Source organism: Primulina huaijiensis, chromosome 15 (assembly GCF_012295235.1).
Source record: "Primulina huaijiensis isolate GDHJ02 chromosome 15, ASM1229523v2, whole genome shotgun sequence".
Taxonomy (NCBI): Eukaryota; Viridiplantae; Streptophyta; class Magnoliopsida; order Lamiales; family Gesneriaceae; genus Primulina; species Primulina huaijiensis.
In genome coordinates, this window is record NC_133320.1 from 14,668,158 (window position 1) to 14,686,128 (window position 17,971).

Below are 17,971 nucleotides of genomic sequence, written 5' to 3' on the forward strand. Positions count from 1 at the left end.
ATATATAAAAGTGCAGAATAAGCCCAGTCAAACTTAGTGAATCAAAGAAAATCAGTGGACCTCAAGCAATAGAGTGTCTAAGAAAAAGCAATGTTACTAAAAGTAATTTACACTAAGGTTGTTTATGGAAGTTCAAATGATAAAACTTAAAAGTCTGTTATTCGTTTTCTTTAATTGTGTTAGATATTTTCTTTTTTTTCCAAACTTCTCACAATTCGGCCGATTGGGAAATATACACACACACACACACATATATATATATATATATACTTTAAAAATACCTTGCACCATTTTAAAAACAACCAACTAACATTTAAAAATTCAAAGGAAATAGTTTAAAACATAAAATCGTTACCACTACCTTCACATCCTCATTTGGACAATGATGAAAATCATGTCCTACCTCCAGACACCACAAACATCGAATATCAGAAATACAATTATGTGAGAATTGCGATGTACCTTGATAACCACGTTTTGAACTCCTCGCTGGTGTCGCCATGCTTCTTTCCTCTTTACTCATCCTCCCACTCTCATCTATTCGCCCATACCTTTCACGCAAAGATTTAAATTCTTCCTCCATCCTTTTCCCAAATTCTACCAACAATGACTGAAATTGAATATCAAGCATCTTGTATACCCTTTTTTTTTTGGTGAACAGTACGTGAACAGTAACGTGAACAGTAATTCCGATGAGGAACAGTATCGTGAATAGTAAATCCGATTCGTGTATAAAAGCTCTCGCTTTCAGTTGAGAGAATCTCACAATTTGATATCAAATCAATAATGAACAAAAGTTAAATTGTTTACATGGTATTCTAGCTTAAATATAGATAACTAAAACCTAGATATAGAAAATTGCATATTTAAAGATAAAAATATCTAGTTGCAAAAATAATTAAAACTCTAAAATAAGAAATTAAAATATTTCTCGAAAATGCTCGCGCTCGGGCGGTAGGATTTGACCGCTCGAGCGCCGAGAGTTCTGTACTATTCACGCTCGGGCGGTAGAATGTGACCGCTCGGGCGCGAGGCGCTTCCCGCAACGCGCTAAGACGCAAGCCTCCAATTCATCCTCTACTTGATTGTTATGCAACCCGAACCCCTCGAGCCTTGTTTCCAAGCTTTCATTGGTTGGATGAAGGACAACATTCAACATCGTCAAGCGTCCTCTCGGGATTGGTTCTTTGAACGCATAGTGGCTGGCTAGATTCATATCACTTCTCACCCTCCATTATTTCGAAAATTTCAGAGCACATTTGAGAAAAAAAAATTTGTGAGGTAGCTAAGGAAAAACAAGAGAGAAAAAGTAAGAAAGCGAAGCACTCCGTCTCCTCCGCGCCGCGTCGTCGCTCGTTTGTTTGTCTTTCGAAACAAAAATTTCCAGGCATGTTTCTATCATTCCTTGCTCTTCAATCAAGTCGTATAATTAATTTTAAATATCATATGTACACGAATTTGAAGGGAAAAACCGAAATACATGACAAATATTTTCGAAAACAAGGTGCAGATTTTCGGTTTTCCCTTGTGCTCCCACGGTTTGGCTTATTTATGTTGTTACAGGGTTTGGCTCGATCCTAGGCTACCAAACCTGCATTTAGACACGTACTAGGACATGTTAGGAACATATTGGTCCAGTCGTTCAAGCCCCATACCCGCTGGAAACTCGGAAATGACAGCAACCTCCCCATAGTGCAAAAATGAGTTTCGAAAATTCTGGTTTTGGTTTGTCTAAGGATGGTTCAAATCTTGGTTGACTCTTGGGCCTGTAACCATGGTTTGAACCCTTCCCTAGCATGTCTAGGACATGACCAAGAAGCCTTTCATGGCTTGGTTCATCGTACCATCGGTTTTAAAACAACCATGCATAACAGCCCCTTCGCCCCTTCTTTTTTTTCTGCATGTGTAGTGTGTGTTCGGTTTTGGGTGTTGGTGTGGATCTTGGTTGGCTTCTTAGCCCTTAGCAACGGTTCATACCATACCCCTTGATGTCTAGATCATGTCATGGTCAATCAAATGGCCATTGGAATGACACGGGACAGCAAGCGAAGTAATACTCCCCACGCACGCAAGGGTGCTTCTCGGGTGGGAGTTTCGGATGTAGGTGTTCATGGTGTGGGTTGAATTGTGGCTGACCTAGGGCCCTTAGCCATGATTCAAACCATTTTTTAGGATGTTGGTAAGAGGTTCTGGTCGGTGGTTCAAGCCCCAATGGCCATTAGCCTCGCAAACGACGCAAGGAAACGCTAACACAGCTGCTGTATTTTCTGGACAGCAAGTGTGCTTCGATTCAGAGGTGTATTCTGAGTTCTTGGTTGGCTTTTAGCCTATGATCTTGGACTGGACAGTTCCTCATCAAGTTAGGAAGGTCATGTTTTTGGCCGTTTGTGATTCGGATCATTTTAGAGGTCGTACGAGAATTTACGGTGCAATGTGCCAAAGTGACTCTCGAAAGAGCGTTTCATGTTTTGGCCTCCATTCACCAAAGTTTTGACTTGTACCATTTTAGGATCATTATTTCATCATTTTAGACGTATTTTAATCATGACTAAATGATGGTTCGATGATGGTTCGGGTTGGCACTGGGTCATGATTAAATACTAAGTTAGTTGGGCGTAAATGTCTCATTTTTGGAGTCAATTACAAAGCTTGGTCACGATAAATCATTTGCATATTTTTCATGTTAGATTTTAGTCGCAGCGAGCCTGGGAGCGATCCAACCCAATCAGTAAAAGTTTTACATGATATTTAATGATGTTCTTTAATTATATTACGTGCAAAATATTCATTTTGTGATTTATGCGATATTGCTTGTAGTCACTTTACAATCATGGGATTATTACTTCACCCGGTCGTCAGTTACCGGTCAGTTCAGTTTTGTACCACCCAGTATACTGTAGCATTAGTCTGATCAGACGATTAGTATTTCACACGGTCGTCCGTTACAGGTCTCGGTCGTCAGTTACCGGTCAGTTCAGTTCAGTTCAGTTATGCACGTAATATTAATTATTAATGATACGATTTCAGTTCAATGATGCACGCATTACAATTAGTCATGACATGATATTTTCCTTCGCATGCGATTTTATTATTATTACTTGTTATTTACGATATATGCATGCTGAGTCTTTAGACTCATTAGACTCGATTGTTGTAGGTACTGATGAGTTCGGGACCGAGCGCGGGGACCTGTGAGCCATCAAGGGTCGGCAGTAGTGGAATCCAAGGACCTCATTTTCAGCATTTACTATTTTTAGGCTCAAACATTTTCCCGTTGATTGGATTATTTTTAATTATTTTTTTGCAAACAAACATTTACTTCCGCTGCTATTTTGAATATCAAACTTTATTTATTAGTTTATTTAGGAATGAGGCATTTTAATTAGTTAAAGAGAAAATTTTAAATTTTTCCGCAAATTTTCAAACACGAATCCAGAGGCCATTATAGGTGGTATCAGAGCCTTTGTTCTTGTAAAGAGTTGCACTACTACTGAGCTCGAGAAGCTCACGAAGTCACGTCTTCGGTCTGTAAGTTTTACATTCATGCATTTTATTTAAAGCCGGAATTATTTTAACTGCATGTTCTCATGAAGTATTTTCACGTTCAGATTTTAATTGTTCAGTATTTATTTATATTTAAATAAATTATGGAATTATGCATGTTGGTTACGTATGGGTTATATATGGAACAATATGCCTCCTAGACGCCAGGTTGGACGCCCGAGAGGTGATGATGAGCGCCGTCATGAAGACGGTGAGGATCAAGGATAGGGGGGATTCGGACCTCCACCTCCTCCACTTGACATGAATGCCCAGATGCTAGCTGGGATGAACCGGTTCTTCACACAGTTTGCGGGGAACAATGCCTCAGTAGCAGCTAGACCGACAGGGGCCGAAGCTATTTATGAGAGATTCATGAAGATGCGACCTAAGGAGTTTTCAGGGACGACGGACCCCATGATTTTCGAGGGCTGGATCAAGTCCCTTGAGGTTATCTTCGAGTTTATGGAGCTTGGAGATGCAGACAGATTTCTTTGTGCCACCTACTTGTTTGGAGGAGATGCCCGCTTATGGTGGGAAGGAGCATCAGTAGCCCTGAACTTGGCTACCCTGAGTTGTGCGCGTTTCACAGAGGTATTCTACTCCAAATATTTTACTGAGGAAGTGCGCACCAGGTTGACCACGGAATTCATTAGTCTGAGGCTAGGAGATTTGACTGTTACGGAGTTCATCCGTAAGTTTGAGAAGGGTTGTCATTTTGTGCCCCTGATCGCGAATGATGCTAAAGCCAAGTTGATGCATTTCTTGGTGGGTTTACGGCCGATCTTGCGCCGTGATGTTAGGGTATCTGACCCTACTACTTATGAGGTAGCTGTCTCCAGAGCTTTAGCCGCAGAGCAGGATCAGCAGGATATCGAGAGAGACCGTCAGGGCAAGTGCCCAGTCCAGGTACCGCACCGCCCTCCTCCTCAGTAGCATTAGCAGCAGAATAAGAGGCCTTTCCACGGCCAACCAAGGAACAGGGGCCAGCAGCAGCAGCAGCGGGGACGCGCAGTCCCTAAGCCTATGGAGCATCCGATATGTCCTAAATGCTCACGCCGCCATCCGNGATCAGATCCGCATAAACGAGGTTGCCATGAAGCTCAAGATCTATGTCTCGGATCACATTGGTAGCTGTCATCTCCTCTCCCGAAGGCAGTACTACTGAATAGGCTACATCTAGCCCAATGGTCTTAACTTTGAGAAAATTAGCGAAGACCTCTGAAATAAACGAGTGGGTAGCCCCTGAATCTATCAAGGCTTTTGTGNGGGAGAATTTTCATAGCTGGCTCAGCCACAAAAGCCTTGATAGATTCAGGGGCTACCCACTCGTTTATTTCAGAGGTCTTCGCTGATTTTCTCAAAGTTAAGACCATTGGGCTAGATGTAGCCTATTCAGTAGTACTGCCTTCGGGAGAGGAGATGACAGCTACCAATTTGATCCGAGACATAGATCTTGAGCTTCATGGCAACCTCGTTTATGCGGATCTGATCGTATTGCTGATGCCAGAGTTTAACATCATATTAGGCATGGATTGGCTATTGCGGAACAGAGTGTTGATAGACTTCCAGCGGAGATCTGTTCTAGTCCGACCGCCTGGGATGACACAGTTCTTATTTGAGCCGGACAGGTACTTTCCCTTACCGCGCATTATTCCTTATGTCCAGGCTAGGAAGCTCATGCATAGAGGGTGTCGAGCGTTTTTAGCAACTTTATATCTGTCCCCGAGGCACCCAGTCAGTCAGCCTCAGATGTCCCAGTTGTCAGAGATTTTCTAGACGTTTTTCCGGAAGACGTCTCTGGTATGCCTCCTGAGCGAGAGGTGGAGTTTTCCATTGAGCTTATGCCAGGTACGGTTCCGATCTCAAAAGCACCGTACCGACTATCACCGACAGAGATGGCAGAGCTTAAGAAGCAGATTCAGGAACTTCTTGACAAGGAGTTCATTTGCCCAAGCTTTTCACCATGGGGCGCGGCAGTCTTGTTTGTGAAGAAGAAGGATGGCTCTATGAGACTTTGCATCGATTACCGGGAGTTGAACAGGGTTACAGTGAAGAATAAATACCCACTTCCGAGGATTGAAGATCTATCTGACCAGTTGCAGGGAGCTTCGGTGTTCTCCAAGATTGATCTGGGTTCCGGTTATCACCAGTTGATGGTGAAAGATACTGATGTTTCGAAGACTGCTTTTAGGACTCGTTATGGCCACTATGAGTTCCTTGTGATGTCTTTCGGTTTGACGAATGCGCCAGCGATCTTCATGGATCTCATGAATCACGTATTTCAGCCGTATCTTGATCAGTTTGTGATAGTGTTCATAGATGACATTCTCGTCTACTCGAAGAATCCGGAGGATCACAGGAGACATCTGACCACAGTTTTGCAGACCTTACAGAAGTATAAATTATTCGCAAAGTTCAGTAAATGCGAATTCTGGTTGGAGAAGGTGGCGTTCTTAGGCCACATTGTTTCTAGCAGTGGTATTGAGGTAGACCCAGCGAAAGTTGCAGCAGTCAGAGATTGGGTTGTGCCGCAGAATGCATCAGAGATCCGCAGTTTTCTTGGCCTAGCAGGATATTATCGGAAGTTCATTCAGGGATTCTCCTCTATCGCAGTTCCACTCACATCATTGACAAAGAAGAATGTGAAATTTGTGTGGAGCGATGAGTGTCAGAAGAGCTTCGATACTTTAAAGCAAGCTCTTATCTCAGAACCAGTTTTGTCCATGCCGCCAGGGCCTGGTGAGTTTGTTCTGTATACCGACGCTTCGAAGGTCGGTCTCGGCGCAGTGTTGATGCAGCATGAGAAGGTGATAGCGTATGCTTCTCGACAGTTGAAAACTCATGAGAAGAACTACCCTACCCATGATCTAGAGTTGGCAGCCGTGGTTTTTGCCTTGAAGATTTGGAGGCATTATTTATACGGGGAGAAGTGCCGGATCTTTACCGACCACAAGAGCCTCAAGTACTGCTTTACGCAGAAAGAGCTGAATATGCGTCAGAGGTGATGGTTGGAGCTTGTGAAGGATTATGATTGTGGCATTAGCTACCACCTGGGTAAAGCTAATGTAGTTCCGGATGCATTGAGCAGGAAAGTCGCAGTGATGGCTCATTTGACGATTCAGAGACCTCTTCAGTCTGAGATGCAGAGGTTTGATCTAGAGATTTATCCTCGAGGTAGAGTTCCCCGTCTATCTACCTTGACTATTCAGTCCTCTCTCCTAGACCGTATTCGCAGTGGTCAGTCAGCAGATGAGCAGTTGGCAAAGTGGAAGTAGAGAGATGAGGCCAAGGGCAGTGTCTTGTATTCAGTTAGTGACTGTATTGTGAGATACCGAGACAGGATATGGGTTCCTAGCTGTGATTCCATTCGAGCGGATATTCTATCAGAGGCCCATATGTCACCGTACTCTATTCACCCTGGGAGTACGAAGATGTACAAAGATCTGCAGTCGTTGTACTGGTGGCCAGGAATGAAGAAGTATATCAGAAGTTTTGTCTCCGAGTGTCTGACTTGTCAGTTAGTGAAGGCGGAGCATCAGAGACCAGCAGGTTTGCTCAAGCCTCTTCCTATTACCGAGTGGAAGTGGGAGAATATTACCATGGACTTTGTTACCGGTTTGCCGAAGTCAGTCAGAGGATCAAATGATATCTGGGTGATTGTAGATTGTCTCACCAAATCAGCGCACTTCTTGCCTATCAAGACGGCTTTCACCATGAGTCAGTATGCAGAGTTGTATATCCGGGAGATAGTCCGACTTCATGGTATTCCAGTTTCTATCGTATCTGACAGAGACCCCAGATTTACTTCCTCATTTTGGAAGAGTTTGCATTCGGCGATGGGTACGAAGTTGTTGTTTAGCACAACTTCCCACCCTCAGACAGATGGGCAGTCAGAGCGAGTTATTCAGATTTTGGAGGATATTCTCCGTGCTTGTGTTATTGATTTCTCCGGGAGTTGGGAGTCGAACTTGTCATTAGTGGAGTTCACCTATAACAACAGTTTTCAGTCGTCTATAGATATGGCTCCGTACGAAGCACTGTATGGCCGCAAGTGTAGATCTCCTATTCATTGGGATGAAGTAGGGGAGAGAGCAGAGTTGGGTCCAGAGATTATTCAGCAGACTGCCGATGTAGTAGTCAAGATCCGTGATAGGATGAGGACTGCTCAGAGTTGACAGAAGAGTTATGCGGACCAACGGCGGCGAGATTTAGAGTTCGCAGTCGGCGACCATGTTTTTGTGAAGGTAGCACCTATGAAAGGTGTCATGCGGTTTGGGAAGAAAGGGAAGCTCAGTCCGAGATTCATTGGACCATTTGAGATCCTCGATAGAGTTGGGACGTTAGCTTATCGTGTAACTCTTCCGCCGAATCTGGGCGGAGTACACAATGTGTTCCACGTCTCCATGCTGAGGAAGTATATGGCAAATCCTTCGCATGTCTTGAATTTTGAGCCGTTGCAGCTTAATCCGAACCTGTCTTATGAGGAGAGACCAGTGCAAATCCTAGACAGACATGAAAAGAACTTCAGAACAAGCTGGTTAAGCGAGTTAAAGTCAAGTGGCTTAACCATTCAGAGGAGGAAGCTACGTGGGAGTCTGAGCCAGAGATGAGGAGTCGGTATCCTGAGGTATTCGGTGAGTTTTAATTTCGAGGATGAAATTTCTTTTAAGGGGGGAGGATTGTAGAACCCGTAAATCAGACTACGTATAAGCCATGCATAATTCTTAGTATTTAAATTGAAATGATTTTTATTGCATGAGTATTTAAATTCTTTTCTTTAAATTTAATTATTTCATGCAGTAGTTTAGTTGCTATCCTTTCAGTTAATTAAGTGAGGCCGGACTGGAGTTGGAGTATTGAGATAAAATTTAATATTAAGAAAACATTCCTAGAATTTATTTTAGATAAATAAAAAGTTAATTTAATGTAAAAGAAGGTTTAAGGAATTATTTAAGTAATTTAAAGATTTAGCCATGCATGCAAGATAATGTTAAGCCATAATTAATTTATTAATTCACTAAAATATCTAATGGGTAGATAAAACTCTAAAGATTTTAAATACAATATTTAACAATATTTTTCCTCCCATTTTTTTATCAAGATTTCGGCGACTACACATTTGGGTTAAAAATATTTATCTACTCTCCATTTTAATATCTTTTCTTAATCCTTTCATGGCATAGATAATTCCTTCAATTTAATTCATCAATAATTATTAATTAAGCAATATTCCCCCCCTTTTAAGACTCAAAATTTCGGCCATCACCATTTAAATATTGAAAAATATTTGAGAAACCATTTATTTAATATCTTTCCCTATCCATTTCATGATAGATAATTCCCTAAATTCTATTCACCACTAATTAATATTTAAAAAATATTCCTACCCAATTTTAATAGTTATTTTCGGCCACCCTTCTTTTTAAAAGATTTAATTTGGATTTACAACTCATTCCTTGTTATCTTTCCTTAATCTTTTTTCTAGGTAGATATTCTCCTCACTTTTAAATCACCAACAAATAATTAATTAAGCAATATTTCTCCATTGTTCCTAGACCTAAATATCGACCAAGTGCACCCTAGAATTATCCCTCAAAATCTTTTGATATTAAACCATTTCCTTATCTCACAAACTAGAAGATAGAAAGATTCATTTTACCATTCAAATTTCCATTTATCTTGTAGACTTCCCTTCATTTCTTCTAGCCTTCTCCCCCTCCATTATTTCGAAAATTTCAGAGCACATTTGAGAAAAAAAAAAATCGTGAGGTAGCTAAGGAAAAACAAGAGAGAAAAAGTAAGAAAGCGAAGCACTCCGTCTCCTCCGCGCCGCGTCGTCGCTCGTTTGTTTGTCTTTCAAAACAAAAATTTCAAGGCACGTTTCTATCATTCCTTGCTCTTCAATCAAGTCGTATAATTAATTTTAAATATCATATGTACACGAATTTGAAGGGAAAAACCGAAATACATGACAAATATTTTCGAAAACAAGGTGCAGATTTTCGGTTTTCTCTTGTGCTCTCACGGTTTGGCTTATTTCTGTTGTTACAGGGTTTGGCTCGATCCTAGGCTCCCAAACCTACATTTAGACACGTACTAGGACATGTTAGGAACATATTGGTCCAGTCGTTCAAGCCACATACCCGCTGGAAACTCAGAAATGACAGCAACCTCCCCATAGTGCAGAAATGAGTTTTGAAAATTCTGGATTTGGTTTGTCTAAGGATGGTTCGAATCTTGGTTGGCTCTTGGGCCTGTAACCATGGTTTGAACCCTTACCTAGCATGTCTAGGACATGACCAAGAAGCCCTTTCATGGCTTGGTTCATGGTACCATCGGTTTTAAAACAACCATGCATAACAGCCCCTTCCCCCTTTTCTTTTTTCTGCATGTGTAGTGTGTGTTCGGTTTTGGGTGTTGGTGTGGATCTTGGTTGGCTTCTTAGCCCTTAGCCACGGTTCATACCATACCCCTTGATGTCTAGATCATGCCATGGTCAATTAAATGGCCACTGGAATGACACGGGACAGCAAGCGAAATAATACTCCCCCCGCACACAAGGGTGCTTCTCGGGTGGTAGTTTCGGGTGTTCATGGTGTGGGTTGAATTGTGGCTGGCCTAGGGCCCTTAGCCATGGTTCAAACCATTTCTTAGGATGTTGGCAAGAGGTTCTAGTCGGTGGTTCAAGCCCCAAGGGCAATTAGCCTCGCAAACGATGCAAGGAAACGCTAACACAGCTGCTGTATTTTCTGAACAGCAAGTGTGCTTCGGTTCAGAGGTGTATTCCGAGTTCTTGGTTGGCTTTTAGCCTATGGTCTTGGACTGGACAGTGCCTCATCAAGTTAGAAAGGTCATTTTTTTGGCCGTTTGTGATTCGGATCATTTTAGAGGTCGTACGAGAATTTACGGTGCAATGTGCCAAAGTGACTCTCGAAAGAGCGTTTCATGTTTTGGCCTCCATTCACCAAAGTTTCGACTTGTACCATTTTAGGAGCATTATTTCATCATTTTAGACGTATTTTAATCATGACTAAATGATGGTTCGGTGATGGTTCGGGTTGGCACGGAGTCATGATTGAATACTAAGTTAGTTGGGCGTAAATGTCTCATTTTTGGAGTCAATTACAAAGCTTGGTCACGATAAATCATTTGCATATTTTTCATGTTAGATTTTAGTCGCAGCGAGCCTGGGAGCGATCCAACCCAATCAGTAAATTTTTACAGGATATTTAATGATGTTCTTTAATTATATTACGTGCAAAATATTCATTTTGAGATTTATGCGATATTGCTTGTGGTCACTTTACTATCATGGGATTATTACTTCACCCGGTCGTCAGTTACCAGTCAGTTCAGTTTTGTACCACCCAGTATACTGTGGCATTAGTCTGGTCAGACGATTTGTATTTCATCGGTCGTCAGTTACCGGTCCCGGTCATCAGTTACCGGTCAGTTCAGGGGCCACTTGCGTAGACCATAATCTCACCAGAAAATTATTACTAGCTACTTCATTACAGGGCTCTACGGGGCAAACATTTCACTTACTACTTTCAGTTCAGTTCAGTTATGCACGTAATAATAATTATTCATTATACGATTTCAGTTCAGTGATGCACGCATTACCATTAGTCATGACATGATATTTTCCTTCGCATGCGATTTTATTATTATTACTTGTTATTTACGATATATGCATGCTGAGTCTTTAGACTCACTAGACTTGATTGTTGTAGGTACTGATGAGTTCGGGACCGAGGGCGGGGACCAGTGAGCCATCAAGGGTCGGCAATAGTGGAATCTGAGGACCTCATTTTCAGCATTTACTATTTTTAGGCTCAAACATTTTCCCGTTGATTGGATTATTTTTAATTATTATTTTGCAAACAAACATTTACTTCCGCTGCTATTTTGAATATCAAACTTTATTTATTAGTTCATTTAGGAATGAGACATTTGAATTAGTTAAAGAGAAAATTTTAAATTTTTCCGCAAATTTTCAAGTACGAATTTAGAGGCCTCTACACCTCCCCAGCCCCCTGGTCTCGAGTCCTAGCATGGCTAAGACTCCTTTCCAGCCCCTAACCGAGACCAAGCTGTGACCCAAGCTAGGACATGCATCAATATACCCTTAAACCGAGCCCCACGATCAAGACGTTTCGATTTCGGTCCCGACTTGTTTTCTATTATCGTTTGCGTCGTGTTGTGTAGTTCTAGGACTCATTAAACTCGTGTAAAACATTCCTATAAAATATCCTAATCATGGAAGCCCCTTCTAGCACATATAAATCATGTTTTTGGAACACAATCAAGCTTTAAAAATATCATGAAGATGCATGAACGAAAATATTCAAAGGTGCAACTTGTTTTTCATTCAAAATACAATTAAATAAATACTATGGTGTGATAGATGTATTAAAAGAAGAATATGGCGTGCCTTTGCATATTTTAAGCACGATTAAACGTTGACGATTGCGAAGAACAACGACGAACGACCTTGGCTTGAAATCCTTGCTATTTATGAAAACTTTACCTTTGATTGCTTGTGTGTGTGTCGTGTATTGCATAAAAGAAAGGAGTTTTGATTGTTGGGGGAAAGTGGGGCGTGTACAATAATGGTGAGGGGTAGGATTTATTGCACTTTAAATATTAAAATCCTAATCAAACTCTAATTGCTAGCTTATGCCCATTAACAATGTTAATTAGGCTTATTTAGCCCATTAGTTCTTAATTAAAATATTAAAAATAATTTTGTTTAATAAAGTTTGTAAATTTATTAGTCGGGTTGCCAATATGTTCGTATTTTTGTTGAAAACCAACACCGACAAAATTTACGTCCCAGCGTGTAAAATCATCTCAAAACCCCTTATTTTCAAAAATAATAAAAAGAATTAATCATAATTTAAATAATTAAAAATAATTATTTAATAAAAACATTTTCTATTTTCAGCCCTCAGTCTCCGTTCCTCGATCGCAACTCGAATAACCTTTAAAAATACATTTTGATTCAATCATGTAGAAAAATATAATTTAAAAATTTCAATATGAATAACATAATTAATTAATGCAATTAAAACAATTAATTGAAATATACAAGGAATTTAATAACTTGTATGCATGTGGTTCGTGTAGACCTTCGAATTTTCGGGGCGTTACAAATCTCTTCTATGTCTTACCTTCATATGTTTCCAGAAGGATTCCACTAAAAGAATTTGGTTTTATAACACTTGTAAACACTCACTTCAATAGGACTTACACACTGCTTACTGAAACTCTTAGCAACAACTTATCAAAACTTAGAATGATTCTGAACGTAAAGACTCTTTATGTCTGAAACATATACTACTTAAAATACTACTAGAAATTTTTTTTATAAAAAAACTAAATCTCGAATATACATTTTTATTTCAAAAATATATATTTATAGGCATACATGCAATATCTACCATCAATGACATAATTTAAAAATAAAGGTATTCAATTACTAAGTAAAAGTATTGCAGCTTAAAAGAGCTCAAATAAACAACATGCAAGTCCTGTCAAACCATAAACATATAAATAATAAAATGTAAGAAAATATCCATGATCACTCCCAACTCATAAACATGATGTGCGGAAAAAGTATGGTCCTTGTGTTAACGTACGTACATAAAACTATGCCCACTCAGTCTTCGGCGCCTCCAATCTCTTCATCAATATGCTCACCTGCATTATTCACACCTAGTGAGTCTAACGACTCAACACCCAGAATCGTCATAACAAGTACATATACATAGTATGCAACAGTGAAAAATAATGTAATTTAAAATACATTTCATGATTTTCAAATCGTAAGCATAAACGTAACATGATAAAAACATAAACGTGTTCCTATTACATCATATCAATATATATGTATTCACTTTTCTTTATTTGAATTTCGTTCATTAGTTGTGACTTTCGCATCATCGAATTAGTCAATGAATCCATCTACGTATAACCGTGATACCCGACGGCGGGGACATCAGCGATAGTATTATTCATCCACTGAGCATTGGCCTTACATGTCATCGTATTATCGTATCATCATATTTGTGGGGACCCGGGCTCTAACTCAATTATCTTTGGGATTAATTGGATCTTTGCTAGAAAAGGTGGGTCAAAATTTTGCTTTTAATATCAAAAACGAATATATATAAATCATACACAAACGACATCTTTATTTTATGTTAACAAAAGTAGATACACGTCTTGTTCCATTCAATCGTACAAACTAGAGTTTATTACACATTATATATCAAATGTAAACACTACTAGTTCCTCTGCTATGCCCGTAATCACCACTCTAACCTCGATCTCTCATCCTCTGCGTGACCCTGATCCTGTCCCACCTGTTGTTATGCACACATACAGACACCACAAGAGCTGGAAACTCCGGTGAGAACAAATCCCAGTATAAAACATGTATACATGCATGTTAAGCAAGGAAATACAAAATCATGATACATGAATCATTACTCGTAACACATTAATGAATACAGATAACACATCTTCGACTCTTATTCTTGACTCGATTCATATCTAAATCTAGGGATCCTGGTGTGAATAAGACGTAACAAGTCTCCCACCTACCCTCCCAATCGTGGTGGCGGTACGTCTTATTCCTAGACTTCGGCCCTGTCTGTATCGAATATCTACAACCGGAGTCGATCTTCTCCTGTGCTTCGATACCACCGAACGTCTAGAACTTGGCAATTCTGCCAATGACTCTCCTATCTCAATGCTTATACATAAATCAAAATAAAGCACAAGCATAGCAAGGTATAGAAATCTAGTATGTGATTTTGGGAAACTCGAATCAAATCTAACTCGAGTTGTATCTTCCCGAATCCATATGAATTATACCTTTCTTGTCGTAGTTTCGGTTTGAACAAGTCGAAGTCTTGAAATCTCGATATCCAATCTGTTAATACCAATCTGAAAAGACATATATACAATGTACCATATCAACCTCTAACTCAAAGGAGTACACATACGGATCAATATTCAATCTCGGTACATTTTGACGGCATAACGGCGTAATCTTGCGATACCGGTAACTCAAATATCATAAGATCAATATCACCAACTCATAACAACAAGCATATGCATATCACAACCTCCAAATTCTGTACAACTCATGCCATATATGCTGGAAAATGAGAACAATAACATACGGTATCCTTTCTTCAATCCGTTTTAGATTATAAGTTTACCGTAAATTCAAGAACACATATTATCAACCAAACTATAATTCCCCCAACATCTGAATTTCAAACCATGCTAGAAAACAATTAAACTTACATCCTTCGAGAGCTTATGATGAGAGGAACAAGAATCTACACTCGGATTGAAAATCGTGTGGTCGGATTTTGCACAATCAATTCTCTACTATGACATGAAGCTTGATGGAATTTCTTGAAGCTTTCTCGGTCCTTTCTCCTGTGAAGAACGAAGGAAGAAGTACCACTGATATATATATCTTGCATGGTAAATCACAAGTGGCTTATTCTTTGTTCAACACGTCTCGCGCATATGCGCGACACCAACCGGCGCATATGCGCGAGACCTACGGGTCTCGGCATTTCTCTTTTTGACAGCTCGCGCATATGCGCGAGGTTCTCTGGACTTCACATTTTGAAGCACACCTCCTCGCGCATATGCGCGCCCTGTCTCGCGCACATGCGCGAGGTCCTCTGCCTGCCTCGTGCACATTTTGTATATTTTCTCGTCTTTTCCGGTCCGATACAATACATCTAATAGCACATCAATTATCAACCAATCATGTCCGGCTATAATAACCAAATCCTCGGGCCTTACAATATTAGTCACAACCAACTCTCTTCCTCCAAAAAAAAAAATGTCATCGTATTCATCACTTATAAAAATCATGCATAAACGTAAATTTCCTTAAAATCAAGCATGCAGCGTATTTTTCATATTTCCATAAAAAGTCATGTTAGTGTTATCATAAACATTTAAAACATGAAATTTTTGTGATCAGGGCGCTGCCAGGACTGCTAACTCGACCCGGTTGCAAAATGACCATTTTGCCCCTGGAAACCCTAATTGACCATTTTACCCCTGGACCTCAAAATTTCGACTTGAAGCCAACCAAATACCTTAAAAAACTTCAAAAAATATTTATAAACATTTCATAGACATAAAATCGATCCCGTTTCATAACTTATACGATTCGTTTTAAAACTTGGATCGGAGTCCCGGTCTTAACCCGAATCAACCCGAAACTTAACCAAACATACCCAAATTTTAACCACAACTTATTCACACCATATCGACCCTAAACAAAACTATTCCAACCATTTAGAACCCCTTAAAACCCGCTGCTACCTGCTGGAGTTTTCAGCACCTTGATTCCTACAAACCCTAATGCACCAAGCCCTCAATTATTCGATCCTAGGCCTAACCAACCCGAACCAGCCATGAACCGTGACTACCTAGGACCAAGTTCAGACCGAGGACACCCTACTGGACAGACTCTAACCTCACCTACTGTCCATGCATGCAATCAACCAAACGCGATTCACCCGATGACAAGACCACACTCGCCCTACCCGGTTCTTGCGCGATGACCGACCCTTAGCTCATGTTCAGCCGCGGTTGAGCCCTACTAGACCATGTCTCAACCCCCTTAGGGACTGCATCGTGGCTTGGATACTCCCCTACAGCGGGTTGTCTTCCCATAACCTGATCTAGCCCCCAAACGTCGAACCATGCCCTAGGTCCGATCGGTTTCCACTCAAGCTCGACAAACCTGTTACTCCAGCACCTGGTCACCATCACTCTCAACATGTGAAGCCCCCTAGCACCACCACTCGGAATCCCCTTACACTACAATAGCAAAAACGTGAGTTACATGTCAACATACGTATATTCCATGAAAAAACAATGCATTAACGATTCAACATAAAGTATTTATGCATTCCTCTTGCAAACACGCACATCAGCATAAATAGCGTGAATGATGAGGAAAAAAAAGATTTCTGGCGTGCCTTTGCTAATGTACACTCAAAACCTTAGATATCTTCACGTAGGACGAGCACCGGAGATGCGGGGAATGATTTCGTTTAGATACATTTTTTAAAGTATTGCCCAAACCCTCAAAAAGTCCACCGACTCGCTAAATTTTGTGTACGGTTTAAAATATGATCCGAAGAGTAAAAATACTCTACCAAGGCCAAATTTCGAAATTCTCCTCTAATTATATCATACATTAAATAATTAAAAATAATTATTTAATAAAAATATTTTTTTCCTAATTATCCCCGGTCTCCATTCCTCGTTCGAGCGCGAAATACAACTTAAAACCCTAATGCAAGAAACTTTAAACAATTCATGAACTTAACCGCATATCCATGCAATAATCATGCAATAAAATAATTAAACACATATTTTAGTAAAACCCTAGATTTCATGCAGTCAGGTTACGTAGTTCGAATTTCTAGACCTTACAATGTCAGTTACAAAACTCATACGAAATACAATAAAAATTTGAAACATTTGTGAGTAATATTTCAGTACATATGATTTCTGAAAAAAAAAATCAGATATATTTTTATGTGTGTGCTTCTAAATTTTCAACAAAGCTTTTAACCTCAGATAAAGTATGTAACAGATCGTAGATAATGTTGAGTGGATTTGTTGAATCTTGAGATGACATTTTATAGAGAAATTACAATGTTCATATTTGATGGCTTAATCCATTTGTACTAAAGCCATAATAAATATAGTACTTGTAAGGTTTAGGAAATTCGAACTACGTAACCTGACTGGATGCAATCAAGGGTTTTTATGTGGAATATGTGTTTAATGATTTTTATGCATTTATTTCATGATTATTTCATGGTTATGTGTTTATTTCTTGGTTATTTAAAGTTTCATACATTATAGTTTGAAGTTGCATTTCGCGCTCGAACGAGTAACGGAGACCGGGGATAATCAGGAAAAATATTTTTACTAAATAATTTAATATATGGTGTATTTAAGTATGATTTTTGAAAATGGTCCTTGGTTGGGTATTTTTACTCGTCGGGTCATATTTTTAACCGGTATGAAAATTTTAACGATTCAGAGGATTTTTTGAGGGGGTTCGGGCAATATTTTCAAAAATGTACCCAAACGAAATATTTTCCCGAAGTATTTTTGGTCTTGACGGGTTTGCTTTATTGCATAATGGGCCTAAAACCATTTAAAACTCATTTATTTTAATTAGGGCCCATTATACACTAATCCCTTATTTAAAAACCTATCAACCCTAACCCTAAACCTAACCTAAAAGTGAACGGCCACACCTCCCTCATAGCAGCAGCATCCTCTCACATTTTTCAGAAGCTAACAGTCAAGTTCCCTCAGCTTTTCGAAGAAAAATTTTCTCCCGCGTCTCCGGTGCATG